At 46.5% G+C, this 20,734-nt stretch overlaps 1 protein-coding gene across 10 annotated transcripts in view; it reads right to left on the bottom strand.

The window, feature by feature from the left end:
• The window catches only part of Gab1 (GRB2 associated binding protein 1), a 111,908-nt gene that overhangs the window by 62,993 nt on the left and 28,181 nt on the right, over positions 1-20,734 (bottom strand). The window contains exon 1 of one of the 10 annotated variants that reach the window (XM_076571932.1): positions 8,249-8,723. The exons of 6 other annotated variants lie outside the window; for them this stretch is intronic. The gene's annotated coding sequence lies outside the window, so the exon portion shown is untranslated. Of the gene's footprint in view, positions 1-3,647; positions 4,198-8,248; positions 8,724-20,734 lie in introns of those variants that run through there. 3 more of the 10 variants (XM_076571931.1, XM_076571934.1, XM_076571935.1) reach the window with 3 other exon arrangements.

Genomic DNA, 20,734 nt, shown 5'->3' with positions numbered 1-20,734 from the left:
CCGCTGGCAGATGGCTCTGGTTTAATTATGACTCTCCTTTAAGAGCCAAGTAAACCAATAACACAGGTTAAATAACTTACCCCGGGTTCCTTTGAAAAACTTTGAGAATGCCAAAGAGTAGATTTCATCAGACAGCCCCAGCAGTCTGCCAACCTCCAGCCCTGGCCGGTGCTATTGCCTCCTCCCAGTGGCCGCCGACCATCTAGACACTTGCTGAGCGAGGCCAGGCTGAGCGAGGCCTGCTACGCACTGGCAAACCTGCTAGTAAAACCGAAGCAGTTTTCCCGCCCTGTCTGTCTGGTGTCTGTCTGTCTGTGTGGCATCTACCTCTGCTGGAGGTTTGGCACCTTAATGGGGACCATATGGCTCTGTTTTCTTGACTGCCATGCCTTTCTTGTCCTATAAAGCCTGGTGGGTCAAGGAAAGTCAAGAATACCCTGAGACTACATCACAAGTAGATAAAACTCAAAAGCCAGTTGCAAAAAAAGTGCTAATCTTACTTTAAATTTAAAGGGAACATTTTTTTCGCAGTGGTTTTGTTTTGTTTTGTTTTGTTTTTTAAAGTGGGGATAAAAGTTGACTGTTTGAAAATTTTACTGAATTAATAGCCATGAATAATAGCCAATTAAAATAATTATTCTAATTAATTGCTGCTATACAAAGAATTTCTAATATATACTATAACATATATATGTTCATTTTGTTACAGAAATTTTGCCAAGAGTAAGTCTTTTGTATGTAAACATAAAATTTGCATGTTATCAATTAAACTTTGAAACTAATTATTTTTAAAATTGGGGAAGAATAGCCAGGTGAGTGTGGTCTGCAGGTCGGGTAGCCCGGTGTCCTGGTTTCTACTGCTGTGGTCAAGCATCATGACCAAAGGATCTAGAGAGGAAGGGTTTTTATGTCATTTACACTCCACATCATAGTTCAGTGTCGCAGGGAGTCAGAGCGGGAACCTGGAGGCAGGAGCTGATGCAGAGGCCATGGAGGGATGCTGCTCACTGACTCCCTGTGGCTTGCTCAGCCTGCTTTCTTACAGAACCCAGAGCCACCAGCCCAGGGGTGGCCACACACATAGTGAGCGGGAACCTCTCACACCAGTTTTTGGGTGTGGGGCGAAGCAATGGCCAGTCTAGTGAGGGCATTTACTCAATTGAGGTCCCTTCTTCCAAAATGACTGCAGCTTGTGTCACGGTGACACAACCAGCCACACACCCATCCTTGGGGACGTGCAGGCGGGAAGACCATGAGCTCAGGGGCAGCCTGGGCTACATGAGACAAGGCCTTAACATTTTCATTTAAAAGGCACAGGGGTGTTGGGAAGATGGTGTGGTACGCCATACAAGTATGAAGATCCGAGTTTGACTCCCAGAACCCACGTCATACCTGTAACCATACTCCTGAGGAGGGAGAGACAGGACCTGGGGCTCCCCGGCCAGCCGGTTTAACAAAGTTCCAGGTTCAGTGAGAGATTCTCTCAAAAAGTAAGGTTGAGCGCACCTGAGGAAGGCACCCAAGTCAGCCTCTGACATGCGCACATACGAGCACACGCACACACGCGTGTGAAATAAAAAAAAAAACTTTTTAAAAGAAAAGAGAAGGAAGGAGACAGCTTCAAACCGTGCTTCTTAATTTTAGTGCACATTTTCCTTTAACTCTTTACAAGAAAAAAAATACCAGATAAAAAACTATGCAGCTATTTAAATAACATTTACCAAGAATAATCTGGGATGTGGAAAATGTGTTCACATACTATGTTGTATAGACCCAGGCTTCCAAACAGTTTAAAGTATTTTCTACAAGAGAAGGGCCAGGGCTGCTGGATGCAGTGGTGCACACAGAGATGGAGACAGGAGAATTAGACGTTCAAGGCCAGCCTGGATCCTGTCTCAAAAAGCCAGAAAAAAACAAATAAATAAAGATACATGCATATAAAATTAATGTGAAAGTAATTACTTCAACATTTTAACAGCAGTTTTTCTATGATTGGCTCAATAATTGTTTTCTTCTTTATAACTTAAGAATTTGAATTTTTTCTATAATACATTTTAACAATATGGTTTTATTTACTTGGTATTTCTGGAGTTTAACTCAGGGTCTCACATATGCTAGGCAAGTAGTTTGCCTAGTTACACACCCAGTGCCCCCTCCCCCCACATACGCACACAATTTTTTTTTTAAGGACAAAATCTCACTGTGTGTACTTAGCCTTTCCTGAAGTCTAGACTCTCCTGCCTCAGCCTTCCAAGTGCTGGGATGACAGATATGAACCACCATCATATATTTTTTTTTTAAGGAGAACTAGGTAGAAAGACGCTATGGCACTAGAAGAATAGATTTCTCCCTTACTGTTAAGAGGATGAGAACAGTGGTCTGGGAAAGAGTACAAGCTCATCTCTCTCAACCATCAGAACCTGGCACACTCACAAATTAAGCATCAAGTGAGGACTCAAGGATCCAACAGTAGAAAGTCTCCGGAAAAATCAGCAGCTATCACAACCCATCAAAATACAGGAGAGAGGGTCCTGACACACCACAGCACACCAGCGCTACGGCCACACTTTATTAAATTGACAGTGAAAAGCGGTAGGTGGTGTGTGTGCGGCACTCACGTATCTGTGCTCCTTATGGAAGTAGAATTTCTTAGGAATTATGATTTCACAATTACTGTTTTGGAACTGAGAAAACAGAAAAGAAAAAAAAAACCACCCAAACTGTTGAAATAATAATAAAGTGCATGCGTCTCATAATTCAGCCGTGGCTAACGTCATGTAGAAAGCAGTTTTCATTTCACAGTGGAAAGCCCCCAATCATGTAGGAGCCTAAGACAGAAGAAAGTTTAAGTCTGGATAATGTTATCTTTCCCATTCCCACCAAAACAGAGCAGAATCTGAGGGCGCAGGGTTATTTTCAGATATTAATAATTAAAAACTATTTTTTTAACAGCTCAGCTGCTCAGGCTAGCTAACACCACTGTCCCGTCTCACTGATGGTCACACGATCCTCAAGCGCTCTTTCTCAGACTGCGTCTTCCCTGACAAACAATACCTTCTTTCACGAGCCAACAGATCATCAAAACAGCCTGGGCTCTGGCGTCTGTGCTCTTCAAAGCATGGAACCTCTCCAGAGCTAAACGGGGAGTATTCCAGGAAAGAGCAGGTAGAAAGTTCAGGAAAATGCCTAATAAAGTTCCACTGCCTCTTCCCAAAACACAGCTTCCCAAGCCCCCAATACCACAGCAGAGCAGAAAAACAAGTATGTTCTTCAGTCACGCTTCTTAGATAGACTCTTACTGGTTCTTCAGTGAGAACTCTCTCCACAGCATTATTCATTTCATTAGCAGGGGAAACACACACACACAAAGCCAACACCGGTAACACAGGTCAACAATCGCCACCTGACCTAGCCTATTACAAAGTGCCTGCAGAAACAGTCAGGCTCATCAATGATTCGACCGGCATTAAACAGATAAGATTTTCTGCAACGAAGTAACAGTGGACAAAGGAGATGGATTTATGACAGACACAGCCTCCGTCAGCATAAGCAGAGAAGAAAAGGCAACCCAGTGGGAAAGAAGTCACAGAGATAATGAGCGGGATTCAGATCTAGTCACATAAATACGATGAAGAAGACAAACATACCTTTCATGTGGGCTGCCTAGAGAGGCAGCTTCCCTGGCCCGCTGACTTCCATCAATCCGCTCATGACCAGTCCAGGAAAGTAATATATGACTTCAGTAATGCTTCCTGGCCTTCACCCAAGTCAATGACTTCAACCGCTCCACATTAATAACAAAAGCCAGCCAGAGTGGATGCAGGGAGCAAGGGAGAGATGAAAGGCCAGCGCAGCTCCTCAGAGGACAGCTACCTCTTGTTAAAGATGCAGCCAAGGACCGACTGTTCGGAAGCAAGAGTCTCCTCCAATGAGCTATTAGCGGCTAAAGAGCCCACTGTCGGCCCTGTCCACACCAAGCTGTCCCAACACAAACATCTTCACTGTACAACACCAGGAGTGCTAAGATCTGTGCACGCTGCACAGCTTAGAGGCTGCTGGACTGCCAATCAGGTTGATGCTACTCGCCTCAGCGTACTGAAGGTGAGACACTCACAGGTTAGCTGAGGCAAATGCAGCTTGTCTGGCTCCTGAGGAGATGGGAAGAGCCACTGGACCCGGCCATCATCCAGTGAGTGCTCCTGAGGCTATGGGAAGAGCCATGGACCCAGCCATCACCCAGTGAGTGCTCCTGAGGCTATGGGAAGAGCCACTGGACATGGCCACCATCCAGTGAGTGCTCCTGCTCCTGAGGAGATGGGAAGAGCCATGGACCTGGCCATCACCCAGTGAGTGCTCCTGAGGCTATGGGAAGAGCCACTGGACCTGGCCATCACCCAGTGAGTGCTCCTGAGGAGATGGGAAGAGCCACTGGACCTGGCCATCACCCAGTGAGTGCTCCTGAGGCGATGGGAAGAGCCACTGGACCCGGCCACCACCCAGTGAGTGCTCCTGAGGAGATGGGAAGAGCTACTGGACCCGGCCATCACCCAGTGAGTGTTCCTGAGGCTCACAGCCCAACCCGTATGAGGCTGGAGACATGGCAGGTGAGATGGAAGTGACTGAAGCTGACTTTTGCTCAGTGGCCACACTGGGTCAGACCCTGTCCTACTTTGCTTCCCACTGTTGTTGTAAAGACCATGACCCAAAGCGATTTGGGGAAGAAAGGCATTTATTTGGCTTACACATCCCAATCACAGTTCATCACTAAAGGGAGTCAAGGCAAGAACTGAAGCAGAGGCCACGGAGGAACTCCGCTTACCGGCTTCCTCAGCTTGCTTCTATATACCGCCCACAAGCACCTGCCCAGGGGTGGCACCACTCACCGTGGCTGGACCCTTACACATCCATCATTAATCAAGAAAATGCCCTGCAAACCTGCCCACAGGCCCATCTAATGGCGGCATTTTCTCAGTGGAGGTTCCCCAGATGACTCCAGCTTGGGTCAAGTCGTCAATAACTAGCATAGTCCCTTTAAAACAACACATGCTGGGGGCTGGAGAGAGCGATCAGCCATTAAGAGCGCTTCCTGCTCTCCCAGTGGACACAAGTTCACTCTCCAGCACCCAAGCACAGCCACCAGAACTCCAGCTCCTGGGGATCCAGCACTCCCCTCAGGCTTCCTAAGGTACATGCAGTGGTGGCATACACCTTTAATCCCAGCCCTTGGGAGGTAGAGGCAGACTCTGTGAGTTCAAAGTCAGCCTGGTCTGCAGAGTCAGTTCCAGGACAGGCTCCAAAAGCTACACAAAGAAACCCTGTCTTCAAAAAAAGAAAAAAAGAAGCAAAGATACCCAAAGTCCATCGCAGGACACAGCACTCTGATAAAGACGTCCTGTAACAGGTACAAAATAAGACTCCGGGGAGTCAGGTATCTTGTCTAAAACCACTGGGAGGTAATGCTGGCATTGGGACCCTACACACTGGAGTTCCTATCACTATAGAAAGGTTAACTCTCGAAAGGGGTGACTCTCTCAGTCAACAGCTGAGGTCTATCTCCCGTATTTCAATGGATACTTCTTTGGCTGTGGGCAGGGACACAGGAGAAGGGAAATGTGTGCCAACAAAACTCCACTACAACACAGAATAAGCTCTCATGCCCTAGAGCATTCCCCAAACTGTTTCACACTGAGCAATGCTGCAGAGAACCAGCGTCTGGGTGTGCATATCTGTCATATGGGAGCCAAACATCTATAAGTCATGGGACATTTCACACTCCACCTTCACCAAAATGCTAAGAAACTATTCATTTTACATTTGAAAGGTACTGAGGATGCTTGCTACTAAAGGATTCTGAGGTTAAATTCCTCTGTAAAGGCAAAAGTTCTTTTCTAATAATCTAACTGTCTTACTTCTTGAATTCTCAGAAGTAGCTATTGTCTATTTTAGCCAGATCTCTTAAGGTATAATATATAATCATCCAAATTATTTTGCATGCGCTTGCTATGTGGTTTTCCCTTAAACTTAATGAGCGGGCCATTCCACAGTTCCACCTCTCTGTCTGTCTGTATCCCTATGGATTGCTAAATTGCCAATCATGACAGCATATAAATTATTCTGCATTTAACAGCTTGGCTGAGACTATGGTGGACTAAAAAGAGTAGGCAAAAAAAAAAAAAGAGTAGACACCAAAAACCTGATGATTATAATCATAAAAGCATGGTGAGGCTGGGATTCGCCAGGAAGAGGGTTTTGAGAGCTAATCTTCTTATATTCTGGAAAGGAAGGCCAGGAACTAAGAGTGAGGGTGAGAAAAGAGGGGGTGGGGGCATGAGGGGACATAAGTTTAAGAGAGGTAGATAATAGGTAGGTGGATGGATGGATGGATGGATGGATGGATAGATAGATAGATAGACAGACAGACAGAAAGTAAGCATGACGTATCAACACATGGGGCTCAGGATGGCTGGGGGTGTTGAGCACTGAAGCCCAGGAGTTAAAGGATGCTTTCTAAGTCTTAACTGGAGTCTGCAGAAGAAACACCAACCCATTAGAATGCTATCTACTTCCACACCCAGTCCAGAACACAAGCCCGCTAACGTTAACATGACACTGTAATGTAAGGAAAAGCAACTGTGTCCTACTTGACATCTTTCTTCTTCTTGATTGCCCTGATTAGTAAATAGTGCCAATTGTCCCTGGAAGGGGGGGCATATGGCTTCATATCTAGGATCTTAATACATAGTTGTGTAAAATCAGCGCCAACTTACAGCAGACAGAAGGTGTGACAAGAAGACCCTGATGTCCTCTGAAACGATTCAAGGTTGGCAAGTGGAGATGCTTAAAATCAGCTAATGTACCCAGCCTCAGATCCTTTCACTGCAGAATAAAAATCCTCCTTTCTTGCCACCAAACACTGTCATTCTGGCTACCGCTTGAATCGTAGGGCTCTGACACAAAAGTCAGTGCTTTTATGAGTTCTTTTAAAACAAGGATTTTCGGGCTGGATAGGGGGCTCGGCCAAGCCCGTTCTTGCAGAGGACCCTCGGTAACTCCTCTTCTGACCTCTGCCTAGGAACCAGGGGAGGGTGGTGTGAAGCTGCCTGAGGCCAAAGCACCAGGTCAGAGAGAGGCCAGGGCTGGGAGTCTGTGGCCTGTGCGTGACCTGAAACGGGAGCTGAGAGGAAAGGTGTACTCAGGGGCTGGGGATGTTTATACCGAAAAGCCACCCTTTTCAAGGAACAGATTTCCTTTGTTTTTAACTGCAATTTCAATTTTGACTCCTGGATGTAAGGATGATGGCAAGTTACCATTGAACCTTGTCTGGATGTGCATCACTGCCCTGCACAACAACATGTAAGAGAAGGCGAGGGCCTGCCTGCAAACTCCACCACCATATGATGTACCGCTTCTACAGAGCACCCATTTCATGTTCTGACCAGCGGAATACAAAGTTAAGGATTATGTGTTCACGTGACCAGGGCTAAAATTAACTACAATTGCAAACTGAAGCCTTTCTCAGAGATTCCTTTTCATTTCTTTCAAGCATAGGCAGACGTACACAGAGCATTTCAGTGTAACACAAGAACCTTCACAAAACCCCCACATACTAAGATGGGAGGTCACAAAAGGAGTGGGAAAGTCCCCTCTGTCCTGAGGGTGTGCCAAGACATCTGACATGGTCACGTCACCAGGACTCTACAGTTATTCAACCCAGAATCCTTTTTTTTTTTTTAAAGTTAAATCAGCATAGATACTGCAATGTTCCAAAAAGTCCCAAGCAGCATTTCTTGCCGGAATAATTAACTTCTTGATGTTTGCCAAAAGATTTGTTCTGAGAAAAATGTCTCCCTGCTAAGGAATTCCAGATACAAAATGCAGAGAGGCAGGTTTTTCAGTTATTAATTTCGAACAAATAAATCACCAAAATACATAGTCAAAAGTTTCTCTGGAGAGATTATATCAAGTTTAATACTGAAGAGAGGTTTAGAAAAGAGAGACCTCAGAGCCTGAATGTGGCCGCCATGTCTACGAAGCAATGAGAACATTAGGAGAGTTTCAGCCAGCACAAGCTCTGCCTTCCTTGCTGTACAAAAAGATTTATCCACAACTGTTCAGAGTTGTTTCGTCTCGGTGTGACTGTCTAAGGTCTACATGGAACCAAACAAAAGACAAAAGGACCATCCAACTAAATCTAAACAGGACATGAGCCGCACCAAAGGCCACACGAGCATGGCAGCTGTTACTCTACCTGAAACACAGGTGGATGGCACTCTCCGCACAGCGTCCTGCCGTTTCCTCCTGCGATCTCACTAAACAAGGCCCTCCAAGCAGAATCTTTGAAAAGACAGAGTAGGAATGATAGAGATCAAAGCAGAAACAGCGGACACGCAAGAGAAACTCCGAATTGCCTCATGTCTGTCCCAAGGCGTCCCCGGCTGCCGGGCGTCTCTGTAAGTTCTGATGAAGAACAGAATAAGCCCACTTAAAGCTGTTTGTAGTCAGAAGGTACAAAGTGTGAGAACCAAATTCTCTCAGTTATTGAGATGAGTCTTAAAATAACCACAAGCAGCTAATATTTAATTTGGTGTTCTTACCTTCATGTGAGAAAACCTAGCGAGACACAAAATGCCCCTTATAAAACATAACAACCCACGACAGGAGTCACGCACAGTCCGCTCCTCTACAGTGGGCCTCATCTCAAGTTTCTAGAGAGAAAAACCAATGGTGGTTTTTTTTGGGGGGTGGGCCAGCAAATCATTGTCTCTTTCTTAAGTACTTGGAACAGTCTCTCGTGAGCTGGCAAGTTCCACGGGGCTATGCCAGAAGTCAGTTTCCAGTGGGTTTGCTTGGTTCGTGTGAACCTGAGAAATGTTTACTCTGCATCTTGCACTTAAAGAATAATGGGTCTAGACACTCGTTTTTCGGGGACATTAATAAGCCTTTATAAGCAGATAAGATAACTCAGGAGCTGAGGGAGCTTTGGGACCCCCATAGTGGAAGGAGGGAATTGGCTCCTCCAAACCGTCCCCTGACCTCCACACGTGCCGTGATACCCACGCATCCACTCACCCCATAATAAATAAACTTAAAGCAAATAATCATACAATTCCAGCCCAGTATTCACACACACACACACACAAACATTTTTTTAATGTTCACTATCCAGAGTGGGGGTAGGGTGAGGAGGGCCCCAGAGGACAACACGCTGTGTGCCTTCCAGTCCATTCCAAAGCTGAACTTCATTTGCTGGCTGCCCTGCTCTGCATTTACAGGAAAGCTGATGGCTATTTTGCCCCCAGGGGACATTTGGCAATGGACAGACATTTTTGGTTGCCACAGTTTGGGGGTCGGGAAGTACACAGCATTTAGTGATTTGAGACCAATATACAATTAACAATTACAATGTACATTATGCATCCTATAACACAGGCACCCCCCACGGCAGGCTCACAGGCCAATCTGGCAGCAGTGCTGAGGCCAGGACCCGCTGCGGAGGAAAGCATGGAAACTAAGTATTCCAGAGTCTGAGGCCACTCCCCCCATATCCTATTCTAAGATGTAAGTAACGGAAGGGTTTCCAAGGGTCAAAGGGCAGCAGAAAGCAGGCGAGTTTCCTCCTACCTCCCATCCCTTCCTGGTCAGTGCTGGGACTCAAGGTGGGTAAGTCATGATTTTTGTCGTGCAGAGGCCACCACTTAGCAAAGGAGACAGAGCCAGCTTCATGCCGCCGGCCTAGGTGGGTGTTTAGCAGGGACATGGAATAAGCAGGAGGCTTATAGAAAGAAATTCCTCTTTACGAGGAATCCACTTGAACCCTCAGCTGCTCCTGAAGTGCCTTCTTCATCGGTGAATTTTAAACAGATACAGTCAACCGAAAAGCTTGGCTATCAATGTTTCCCATCTAACAAAATCATGCCAATTGTTCCTGAGCCATCTTCTAAGGGAGGCTATGCCCAACATCCCATGGAGAAAACCAACAGTCTTCCAGTGATCACTGGGTCTATTAGCTCAAGGAGACAGACATCTGTCTCACAGGGCAAGGAGAGCGAGGAGCGTCCATGGGGGGGGGGGCAGCCTGCTTCCTAGGATATTCTGGATGGTATGGAGTATCCCTGCACCCCCAGACACTTCTGAAAATGAGTCTGTCCAGGTGGAGACAGTGAAGCAAGACCAGGGTCCACCAGAGCCACCACCCCAATGGCGGCACTTCACAATCAACCCATTTGGACAACAGTCCCACATGAACTCTGTGTCAGCCACGGAGAGCAATTATGAGCAGGACTGTTACAGTTTCTCATCAACTGAAAATCACTCAGAACTGAACAGACAGACACAGGACACCTGGCAGAAAATCTACCGACAGTACATCCTGTTGATGAACCCCGCCTAAGACTCCAGGAGAGTGCCTACCAGGTGGAGCTCTTCACACACACACACACACACACACACACACACACACACACACACAAAAAAAAAAAAAAAAAAAAAAAAAAACAAAAAAAAACAAAAACAAGGGAAACCACAGAGTAGCCTCTTCTCCTTAAATTTAGCTAATAAACCAATCCTTGGCTCAGCAGAAAAGCCACCTTCAGTGGACTTTTGTATTGGACAAGAGACGGCTTTAATAACTCTCTTCTTTGAAAGTCACATTGTCACCCAACCATGGTGGCACAGGCCTATAACCGAGGCAGTTCAAGGTCAGCCTCAGCTACACAGTGAGCTTTGGGTTAGGTCATTTAAGCAGAGTTAATGTGATATATAGATAATTTATAACTCCTATAAAATAAGACACCAAGCAAAAATAATTTTTACATTCTGCTTTTAAAAATTCATTCGGTGTTATTATGATTTTATTTCTGTGCATGTGCTTGGGATGGTTCCCAACACATAGAGCCATCTTTCTAGCCCCAAACAAAATTATTTTTGAGTGGAGTGATCTCAAGAGGTGTTTAAATAAAACACAGGAACCTTTAAAAACCATTTCAACCACATTTACTTACTTACTTGTGGAGGGGGGGACCACGCGCTCCCAGGCACTTGTGTAGAGCCCATAGGAGTCAGTTATCTCTTTCTACCACGTAGGTCTCAGGGACTGCACTGACCTGAGAACAACGTAGTCTCATACAGAACTCATAAATTAAAAAAAACTAAACCCAAATCATGCCCCAGTGCTTTGGCAGTTAGCTAAAACTGAGTGTGAAAAGGAATTCGCCTCCTGAAGAGAGGTCAGATAAAGGGGTCGGGGCCCAGCAGCAGCCAGCCAGTCAAGCAGCAGGGTCCACAGGGCCCACGGCCCCAATCTCCCACGTTCTTCTAAGGTTTACGAGAAGCAAGAGGAAAACACCAGGAAAGAGGGTGGCATGCCTTCACAAAGTCAGAAGACAAATGATTTAGTTTCTATTTGACCTCGTTTTCTTCTAGATAACAATCACGGCAGGGACTTCAAGTTGGAAATAGTTACCCTTGAAAAAGTGACAAGAGGGTGGTTTAACTGCAGCCATGGTTCATCTTTAGGGACCCAGGAGCCACTACAAACAAAGCCTGCGTACAATGAGGACATGATGACAGTCAAGACTGTCCATGGTTCCTGCCATGCCGTTTTAAACCCCTCCCCCACCCTTTTTTTGGTTGTCATTTGCAGTTTTTAAAAGGGATATATTTATTTTTGTTTTCTGCACATGTTTGCCTGCATGTTTACCTGCGTACCTTGTGTATCCTGATGCCCATAGTGGCCAGAAGAGGGTGTTGGGTCCCCTGGAGCAGGCATCACAGGGGGCTGTGTGTGCCACCATGCAGCGAGGGCAGCACATGCTCTGATTCACAGGGCCATCTCTCCATCACTACAATGCCATCTTAAAGGAAGAAAACTTAGCGATGGGGAACGACCTGGTACCACTTCACCATTTAATGAAACAATTGTATTAATCACGTAGTTGAAGCCTGAGAATGTGCTTATTAATTTTGCAGATGACAGACAGTATTCAAAAGGATCTTGGGCTAGAGAGATGGCTCATCAGTTAAGAACACTAACTGCTCTTCCCAAGAACCCTGTTTCAGTTCCCAGCACCCACACAACAGGTCCCAACCATCTGTAACTCCAGTTCCAGGAGACAGGACACCTCTCTGTCCGACACCGGCACCATCCACACACGGTGCACATACATACACACAAAAACTAAACAGTCACACACATAAAAAGAAACAAATGGAAAATGGGATTTTTTTGGGGGGGGGTCTGGGTTTTTGTTTTTGTTTTTTTTTTGGACAGGGTTTCCCTGTGTACCTTTGACTGTCCTGGAACTCGCTCTGTAGATCAGGCTGACCTCAAACTCACAGAGATCCTCCTGCCTCTGCTTCCTGAGTGCACCATCACAGTGGTTAAAGGTGTGTGCACCATCACTGCCTAGTGAAAAACAGGATCTTGACAGAGAAGAAAGCATGGATGACAATGAACTTACACTCTAAGAGAGAGAAACAGAGGTACACATGAATATTCTGTACACATGAATAAACTGTACAGACAGAAATGCCAGGGAACTGGCCTAACAATACTTGGATACTGAGAATCAATCACCAGATCAGTCTCTTGTTTCTATTTTTTTTTTTTTTTTTACAGGAAATTCAATCCCCAACTGCCTTACTAAATGGAAAAAACTAGTTCAAGGGAAGAAAGTCAAAAAGGCACTACCCAAGGTGAAGCCACATCTGGAGACACCAGGTACATTCCTGGAGCAGCGATGTGGGAGGGAATTAGTTACCCGCAGGAAGACTCACGGGGTTAAGAGACAGAGACCACGCATGTGAGAAACTTGATCGAAACGGAGGGTCAAGCCCAGAACACTGCAGGAACCAGGGTCATGACGGCTTTCTTCAGATGGAGAGACCTCCTAAACATGTTCTAGTTTCTTGCCGTCTCTCCAAAATGTAAAGCCCAGCCCTCCAAGTCTGGCTTGACGGGAAGACAGCAGGCAGGGCCTCTCAGCATTCACGGGCAGGATGATGACGCGGCCTGGGCTGGAGCTGGGCTTCTTGGCAACCATATCACCTGGTTGACTCATATGAGTTAAAACTTAATTTAAAGCAGTTTCTCTTGTGACCAGGGTTAACTGCTGTTAACAGTTAACTGCTGTTATCACCGACAGACATCATGCTTTATGTTTGTTGGCTCTAAGATGCCTCTGTCTGACCCTGGGCACCTAGAACAAATCATGCCCACACGAGATACTCCGTAAGTGTGAGCTGCATGCACGGATGACTATTAAAGAAACAACCAAGAAGCTGTCTGGAGAGAAAAAGACAAATACAAGAAGACAGCCTTGTCTTGTGCAGCTCCAAAAGACAGAGAACAAACGGCCAGGCAGATGGCAGGGGATGAAGGCACTCGGGGGCAAGGCTGACAACCTGACTTGGATCCCCAGATTCTGCACGGTGCAAAGAAAGAACTGACTCCCCCAAGGCGACCTCTGACCTCCACAGGAGTCTCATGGACCGCACACTGTAGCACATGCCCCCTCCCTTGCACCAAACAAACAAACAAACAAACAAACAAACAAAATGGTTTGGAAAACAAGAAGTTAGAGGAGGCAGATGTCACTGCAGAGAAAACTTTCTACAGGGATTTACTCAGCAGCAAGCAGAACAGAGTGTTCCCTGGAGCACACGCTTGTTCCCTTTACCTGAATATACTAAGGTGGATGTTGAGTAAATATGTTTTAGGATACTAGACAGGGTAACTTCAAGCATCTTTGAATCAGCGACTCCTCAGCGAGTTCCGTGGTATCAATGTGGAGGACAATGCCGCCCCATTTGAGAGGACATCTGTGCTGGCCAGTTTCCACGCCACCCCCCTGCGCTGGATCACATCCTATGCTGCTTTCAGACCGAGGAGGCTGAGCTAACACGGTCCCCTTAGATGGGCTTGGCCTGGCGGCAACAATGGTAGGAGATAGGAAAGGAAGCTGAGACTGGAGGCTGGCTCCTGGTGTGCATCCTTACACAGGCTCAAGGTTTGGCTTTAACTGCCGGAGGCTTGAGCTCCCTGCAAGGCAACCCTTTCCACAGCCACCTCACTGTCCAAGTTATAAACAATCACAACCAACACCATCTACTTCAAAACTGACCAAGTCCAAGACTCTTGACATCCGCTGTTGGGGAAAAAAAAAACCCCTAAACCCCACAAATCTGGATTCTCCCCCGGCTGCGGTCCTGCCCATGGGTTCCTCTTCTCTCATGTATGACCACAGAAAGTAATTTAGCACTAAAACATAAGAAATGCTTTGCCGTGCTGACAAAAACCCATCTTTTTTTTTTTCTTCTTCAAAACTAGGGCCAGTCATCTGTATTTCCCTCCAATAAACCTGTGGATACGGCTAAAGTACGAGAGCAAAGAACAGGTTCATCTACGTTGCCCTTGACGTCTACGTGTGCAGAGAACACAGCGTGCACAGAACGCAAGTGTGAAACTTCTGAGAGTTTAGGATGTGTCAACCTAAAACAACATCCAGAAAGAAAAGGGAATTTGCTGTCTTTTAAGTCCCCAGATCAAGTTCACCTTGGACATTAAAAAAAGTTAGCCAAAGTTAACATGAAGCTCACCATCTGAAAAAATGTTCCCATGAATCAGGTAACAGCACCTGGGGCTGCCCTCCATCATTCACACCTCTGATATGAAAAAGTCCGGCAATTTGCAGATGTCAGTGTCTGTCAAATAGTCTTAATTTTCCAAATTTAGTTGATCTTTTCCACTGATGAAACTGTTACTTCACTGTGTAGCTAGTACGTGCCAGTTATGAAAAAGCGTTTACAGCTTGGAGGGGCTCAGTTAACAAAGCACTTTCAGAACAAGCCTGAGGGCCTGAGGTCCCTCTCCAGCGTCATGGAGAAGCCTAGCATGGCAGACACAGTCGTGAGCCCAGCTTCAGCCCCTTTCCGCCTCACCGAAGCCGGTCACTGCACATAACTGATGGGCTGTTCTTCCACTCAAACAGAACTAATCTCTCAGGTGTGAGGTTTCGATTTCTCATAATTATGGGAACCAGATTCCAAAGAAGATCAAGTTTCCTATTAAAAGAAACAGCTCGGATGTTGGCTAAGAAACCCAACATGTAGCTTATCCTTATTTGCAGAGAGTAAAAAGAACTCTAATACGGAGCTGCGTGCATGAGTGAGCAGGTAGATAGATATATGACGGTGGAAACAGGGATACACAGCTGCTGCAGAAGTGTGGACACAGGAACACATAGAAAGCAAAAAAGGATGTAGTCCCACCACTCCCAGATACAAACTCAAGTTATGTACGGATTTGGGAATTCACATGTGCAGATGCTGGCCACTGAAAGAGAGAAATCTGCTCAGCTGGAAACAGTCGTCTCCCCAGGTCCTGGGAGGAAGCGGCATCAGCTCACTTGCCAGGAACATCAGACTATTCGATTTTCAGGCTTTATTAAAAGTAAGAGCTATCCACCAATAAGAGGGTCTGTTGTTCAAAGATGTGACCCACAGCACTAGGAGAAGGGAGGGGGGGGAGGAGAGGAAGGGGAGGGGAGGAGGGGGAGGGGGAGGAGAAGAAAGGAGGAGAGGAAAGGGAAGGGTAGGAGGAAGATGATTTGCAATTAGCCAGACAACTCAGTCTCAAGTTGGAAGGGAAAAAAATGATTACTTCACACAACTCCTCACAATTCAGAAAGCTCAAAATATAAAAATATAAAACAAAAAAAAGGTTGAGGTAACTTTCAGGGAATTTTAAATATATTTTATAAATACCAGCAGTTTTCCTGTGAAAATACAGATGCCCCACATCCCAGCTCCCAGTACTACAGAGATGCATGGGGTGGGGACACACAGGGTAACTGACCTTGAGAAGCCTACGCCACTCAAATACATGTCTGATTCTAAAGACACAATGTGCTGTGTGCATGAGTACACACATAAAGGACACACACATATGAAGGACACACACGAATACACATGAAGGACACACGAGTACACATGAAGGACACACACATATGAAGGACACACACGAGTACACAGAAGGACACACACATATGAAGGACAGGCACAGTACACATATGAAGGTGGAATGAAGGAATAACACAATTGTTGCAAAAAGTACACAGACCACAAGAAAACATTAAAAAGGCAGAAGTATGGATTCCTACCATACGTGTGTTAACCTTGTAGGAATCACATGATTTTTAAAGTGAAAGTATCTGGACTTTAAGTCTTTGTCCTTCCACATCAGTTTCTTGATGTGTCTTTATTCTTTTTATTATGAAAAAAAAAGCTAAAATAAAAATGCACTGGGTGGGCTACCAAGACTGCTCAGTGGTGAAGGCACCCAAGCCTGTGATTACCTATGGGACTCCCGCACAGCGGGCTGCTCCGACCCGGGCCAGGCACAAACCACACCCAAACACCTGTCTTCACAGAGATCCTTTATTGAGAAGGGAAGAAAAGTTAGAGTGGCTGCTTCTGACTTGAGCAGAAAACAGCCGCAGATGGCCTTGAAGGTGTCGTTCTTAAGAGGAGAAAATGGGGAGGTCTGTGTTAGGATGGGCTAGGATGCAGTGGTAGAGGAGATAGGGGATGAGGGAGAAGGGGGGGGGACGAGAGAGGGGGATGGGATGTTCCAGAGGGACAGAGGACGGCCTCTGGATAGGGAGGAGGCCGACGTGGCACACAGGCAAATGGCAGCTTGGAAAGGTAAAGGGGGAGCCCCCTCCCCCTCTCATGTGAGGGTGAGGGGTTTAATTTTATTTGCATATGTTAGTTAGGTGAGCCAAAGGGGGCTTCTGATAGCTGGACCTTGGTAGTCAACCTCGGGAGGGGGAAGTGTCCAAATAAGGGAACAGACCTTGGTGGCTAGCTTTAGGAATGTACTCTAACGGTTCTTAGCGTGGCAGAGGGAACAGGCGAAGGGCAAGGCCTGCCAGGCTCACCACGCTCAAGCTGAGCAGAGTCCCTTCAGGACCCATATGGTGGACATAGAGAACTGACTCCCAAAAGCTGTCCTCTGACCTACACACATTAGAATGTGTGTACACACGCACACACTAAAATATAACAAAAGAAATTAAGAGGGCTAAATCACTTTGAAGTTAATAATTGGCTATGTCACAACATAAAGTGAAATGAAATAAAATGACATCACACTGTCTGCTCTAGGCTTTGACAGGGTCATACTGCTACTGGCCACTTGAGGATGTCACTATGCTTTCGTCCACTGTCATCTGAAAATACGTTTGGTAACAGAACCACAGAAGTCAAAAGAAACAGGCAAATAGGTAAAGCCACTCAAAAGTCACAGAATCAGCATGTCACATCTGGAAATGACTTTCTGGCCTACAGTTGAACTCTTAAGTGAAATCTCATATTGACCTCTGCTAGGTAGAGTCGGCTTCATTCACGTGTGAATCCTTCCTACCCCATCATCCAGCATGTTCTAGGCACATGGCAAATACATCTGACATAAACTACCCATGTTTGTTGGATGAAGGAAATTCATTTTAATGTAATAATTTATAATCTCCAGAGAAAAGATTCCTCAGGCTCTGATCCTTCAGCAAAGTAACTGCCTGCTGTTCACTTATAGGAGAAGTGGGTAAAAGCTGAGCAGGAGGTACACGATGGAGGTCCCCACCAACTGGGAAGTTCTCATCGAGAGCTTAGATACAATGGATTCATCAGATTCACTCAGAACCATGTTCCCACAGAAACCAAGTCCACTATGGTCTCTTCTTCAACCAGCATCCGAGAGACACTAAACACCATGTACAAAAATGCTCCATGCAGAAATTACTCAGTACCCCAGAGTGGGAACCCCTTCCAATGCTCCCCAAGAGGATGATTCCTTCAAGGTTAGTCTGGGGAACATGTGGACAGAGAGAAATGGCCGGCTCCAATTCTCCTCTTGCTCTTTGCTCACTCACCAAGTAATGGGGATGGAGCCAGGGCCTCAGACCGTCTACACAGGTTCTACCACAGAGCTACATCTTAGCCCCAAACAACCATATTTTTGAGGCCTTTATGTCACACCCCATGCTAGACATGGTTTCTAAAAGGGAAGGGAAAAAATCGAAAGGGTTAGAAACAAGAGGGATGAGGGGAGAGGTAATGATACGCAAAGGAGAGAAGAGGATCAGAAAGGTCAATTATAGTTTTCCCTCGTCTCCATTTGCGTTCTGCCCATCACCGGGGACAGAAACAGATCCTACATCCTCAAATGTAGACATGGGGAGAGGCAAGTGTCTCTTTCCTTCTCACATCTCTTGTAATAGATCTTCATGCCAACTAGCATGGGGATGTCATGATTGGCAAAGATGCAGGGCGGGGCAGAGGACACGCAGACACTGGAGCTCCAGCCGGATCTGAGGAAGGGCCCCTCGTGACCCCAGGACAATGGAGAGAAGCCGGGCTGAAATCACAACGTACGAGTAACGTCAGGAAGGAAGCAGAGCTCTCAGAGCCCAGCTGAGGCAGACGCCACTCGGGATACTTAACCCTGCAGTCACCAAATGTGCCTCAACGTAGATCCAGCTGCGCCCGTAGTTTTCAAGAACACACTTTCTTCCCTGCACTATGATGGTACCTTGGCATCTTCCGGGGTGTATGGTGGAGGGGGAGGCTGGCTCTAAGTTCAAGTCCCTTACAAAAATGCCACTCTATTTGCATAAAACCTACCCACAGCCTCCCAGACTGCCTAAATCATCTTAATGTCAATTCTAGTAATTAATATATGTAAATATTTTATAAAGTACTAGAGCCTGTGCATATACAGTAGAGATGAAAACTTTTCCCAAGTATTTTCTACCGATGATTACTTGAATCCAAGAATACAGAAGCCACAGTACGGATATTTTTATTCCATGTCCAAGTACTCAACAGTTCTCTCTAGAGGTGATGGTCAGAATACTCTAGCTAGCCACATTTATATTTTGTAATTTACTTAGTTTTTATGTATGGGTGTTTCACCTGCGTGTCTGTCTGTGTACCATGTGCATGGCTGCTGGCCCTGCAGCCTGAAGGGAGCAGAAGTTGTAGATGGTTATGAACGATTTGTGGGTGCTGGAAACGAAACTGGTCCTCTAGAGAAGCAACGGCGCACTTACCCCTCGAGCCATGCAAGGCTCCAGCCCAGAGGCCACATCTAAACCATCATCTTTTGTGAGGTGAACTCAAGGCCCTGCAAGGGCGACATCAGGAAAAAAAGACAAGCAGGCATTGGAACTGGATGGGATTCATCACAAGGCCTTACGGGTTGGAAGGGAGGTGGCAGATTGGTCTCTGTGTAGAGACGTGTAAGAGACCAGTTATTCTTTTTTTTTTTTTTTTTTTTTTTTTTTTTTTTTTTTTTTTTGGTTTTTTCGAGACAGGGTTTCTCTGCGTAGCTTTGCGCCTTTCCTGGGACTCACTTGGTAGCCCAGGCTGGAAGAGACCAGTTATTCTTACCAGAGGGCCATCTAGAGCAACAGCATGGGGTATGGGGGGGGGGGTGACACCCTAGTTCACCTAGAATGTTCAGAGAGTCAGCACCCAAGGCCCCACAGGAAAACCACTAAAAACCCAAGCACAAAATCGTACCTGTCCCAGAATAAGGTAGGTCTTGTTGCTGTTGTTTGCTTGTTTTTGTTTTTAATCACTGCACTTCTTGGCTGATTTAGAGAGGGAAGGTAGGCCGAGAACACAACAGCAAATTTCACAACATCGGCTTAACTTCCTGCTTGGCCAGTTCACCCCACCTTCTCCAAGCCCCTGGCCACTGGCCACTTTCCTTTTAAAAGCGTGCTCCAGCTGCCTCGCAGGTTCCCAATCTGGCCCTCGGCCCGCCAAGTCAGAAACAATCTTTTGATGGTTCCTCCTTGTCTAAGCTGCCCCTGAGCCAGCGTTCTGGCAGCTTCTCTCCTCTCTTGTGGAACGGATGGATTCCTTCCGTGCAACCTCCTCGAGACCCCAGAGCACAGGGACTCCTTCAGCCTGTGACCCCAGAATCCATAGCTGGCCCCTGTCACTTTCTGGGGACTGGCAGGGTCTTGCAACTCTGGATAAGAGGTAAAATCTTGGATTAAGGGACATCATGCAGAAACACCCGGAAACTGTCTACTCTTAAGTCAGGGAGCTCGTCTGTACTCCTCTAAAAGATTTCTGCGCAGGGAAGGCTGATTCGAAGGCCAGAGCACGGTTCTGGAGCAGACATCCATGGCTTGGAGTCTGTCTCCGCACTCCAGTGTGTGGGCTGGGGACCTACTCGAGCACCGGTTTCCTGGATAATAAAGAAGGGAGCAATGGCGTCTACTTCAGAGGGGTTTCACAGACTACAAAAAAGAACAAACAAACAAACAAATCCAACCTGGCCTCTCTGGAGGCCTTGCCAGCGGGGAGTCACTGGGCCACCATGGCTCTGCACTGCCCCAAGGCTACAGGTCTCAAGAAGGGCCTCAGAGTGACCGAGAAAGCGAGTAAGGCCAGGCCCAGCTGGTGTTGAAAGCATGTCAGGCACATCACTGGACCTTCCAAGTTCCAGCAGGGTACAGTAGTCTGGGGGCTGTAAGGTTTGGCACCCTAAAAGAGGTGCCCACTGGAGCTCAAGGGTCATACAAGAGACTCAGGACACACATGCCAGGAGGAAGTGGGAGGGCTGAGCAGCACAGGACAGCCACCACAGAGGACCACTGAGCCCACCGGTCTTAAAATAAACGTCTGTGTGAGAGCACCCTACCCCCGCCAAGTCCCACAGTTG

Source organism: Peromyscus maniculatus, chromosome 5 (assembly GCF_049852395.1).
Source record: "Peromyscus maniculatus bairdii isolate BWxNUB_F1_BW_parent chromosome 5, HU_Pman_BW_mat_3.1, whole genome shotgun sequence".
Taxonomy (NCBI): Eukaryota; Metazoa; Chordata; class Mammalia; order Rodentia; family Cricetidae; genus Peromyscus; species Peromyscus maniculatus.
This window is presented reverse-complemented; position numbering and strand designations above follow the sequence as displayed.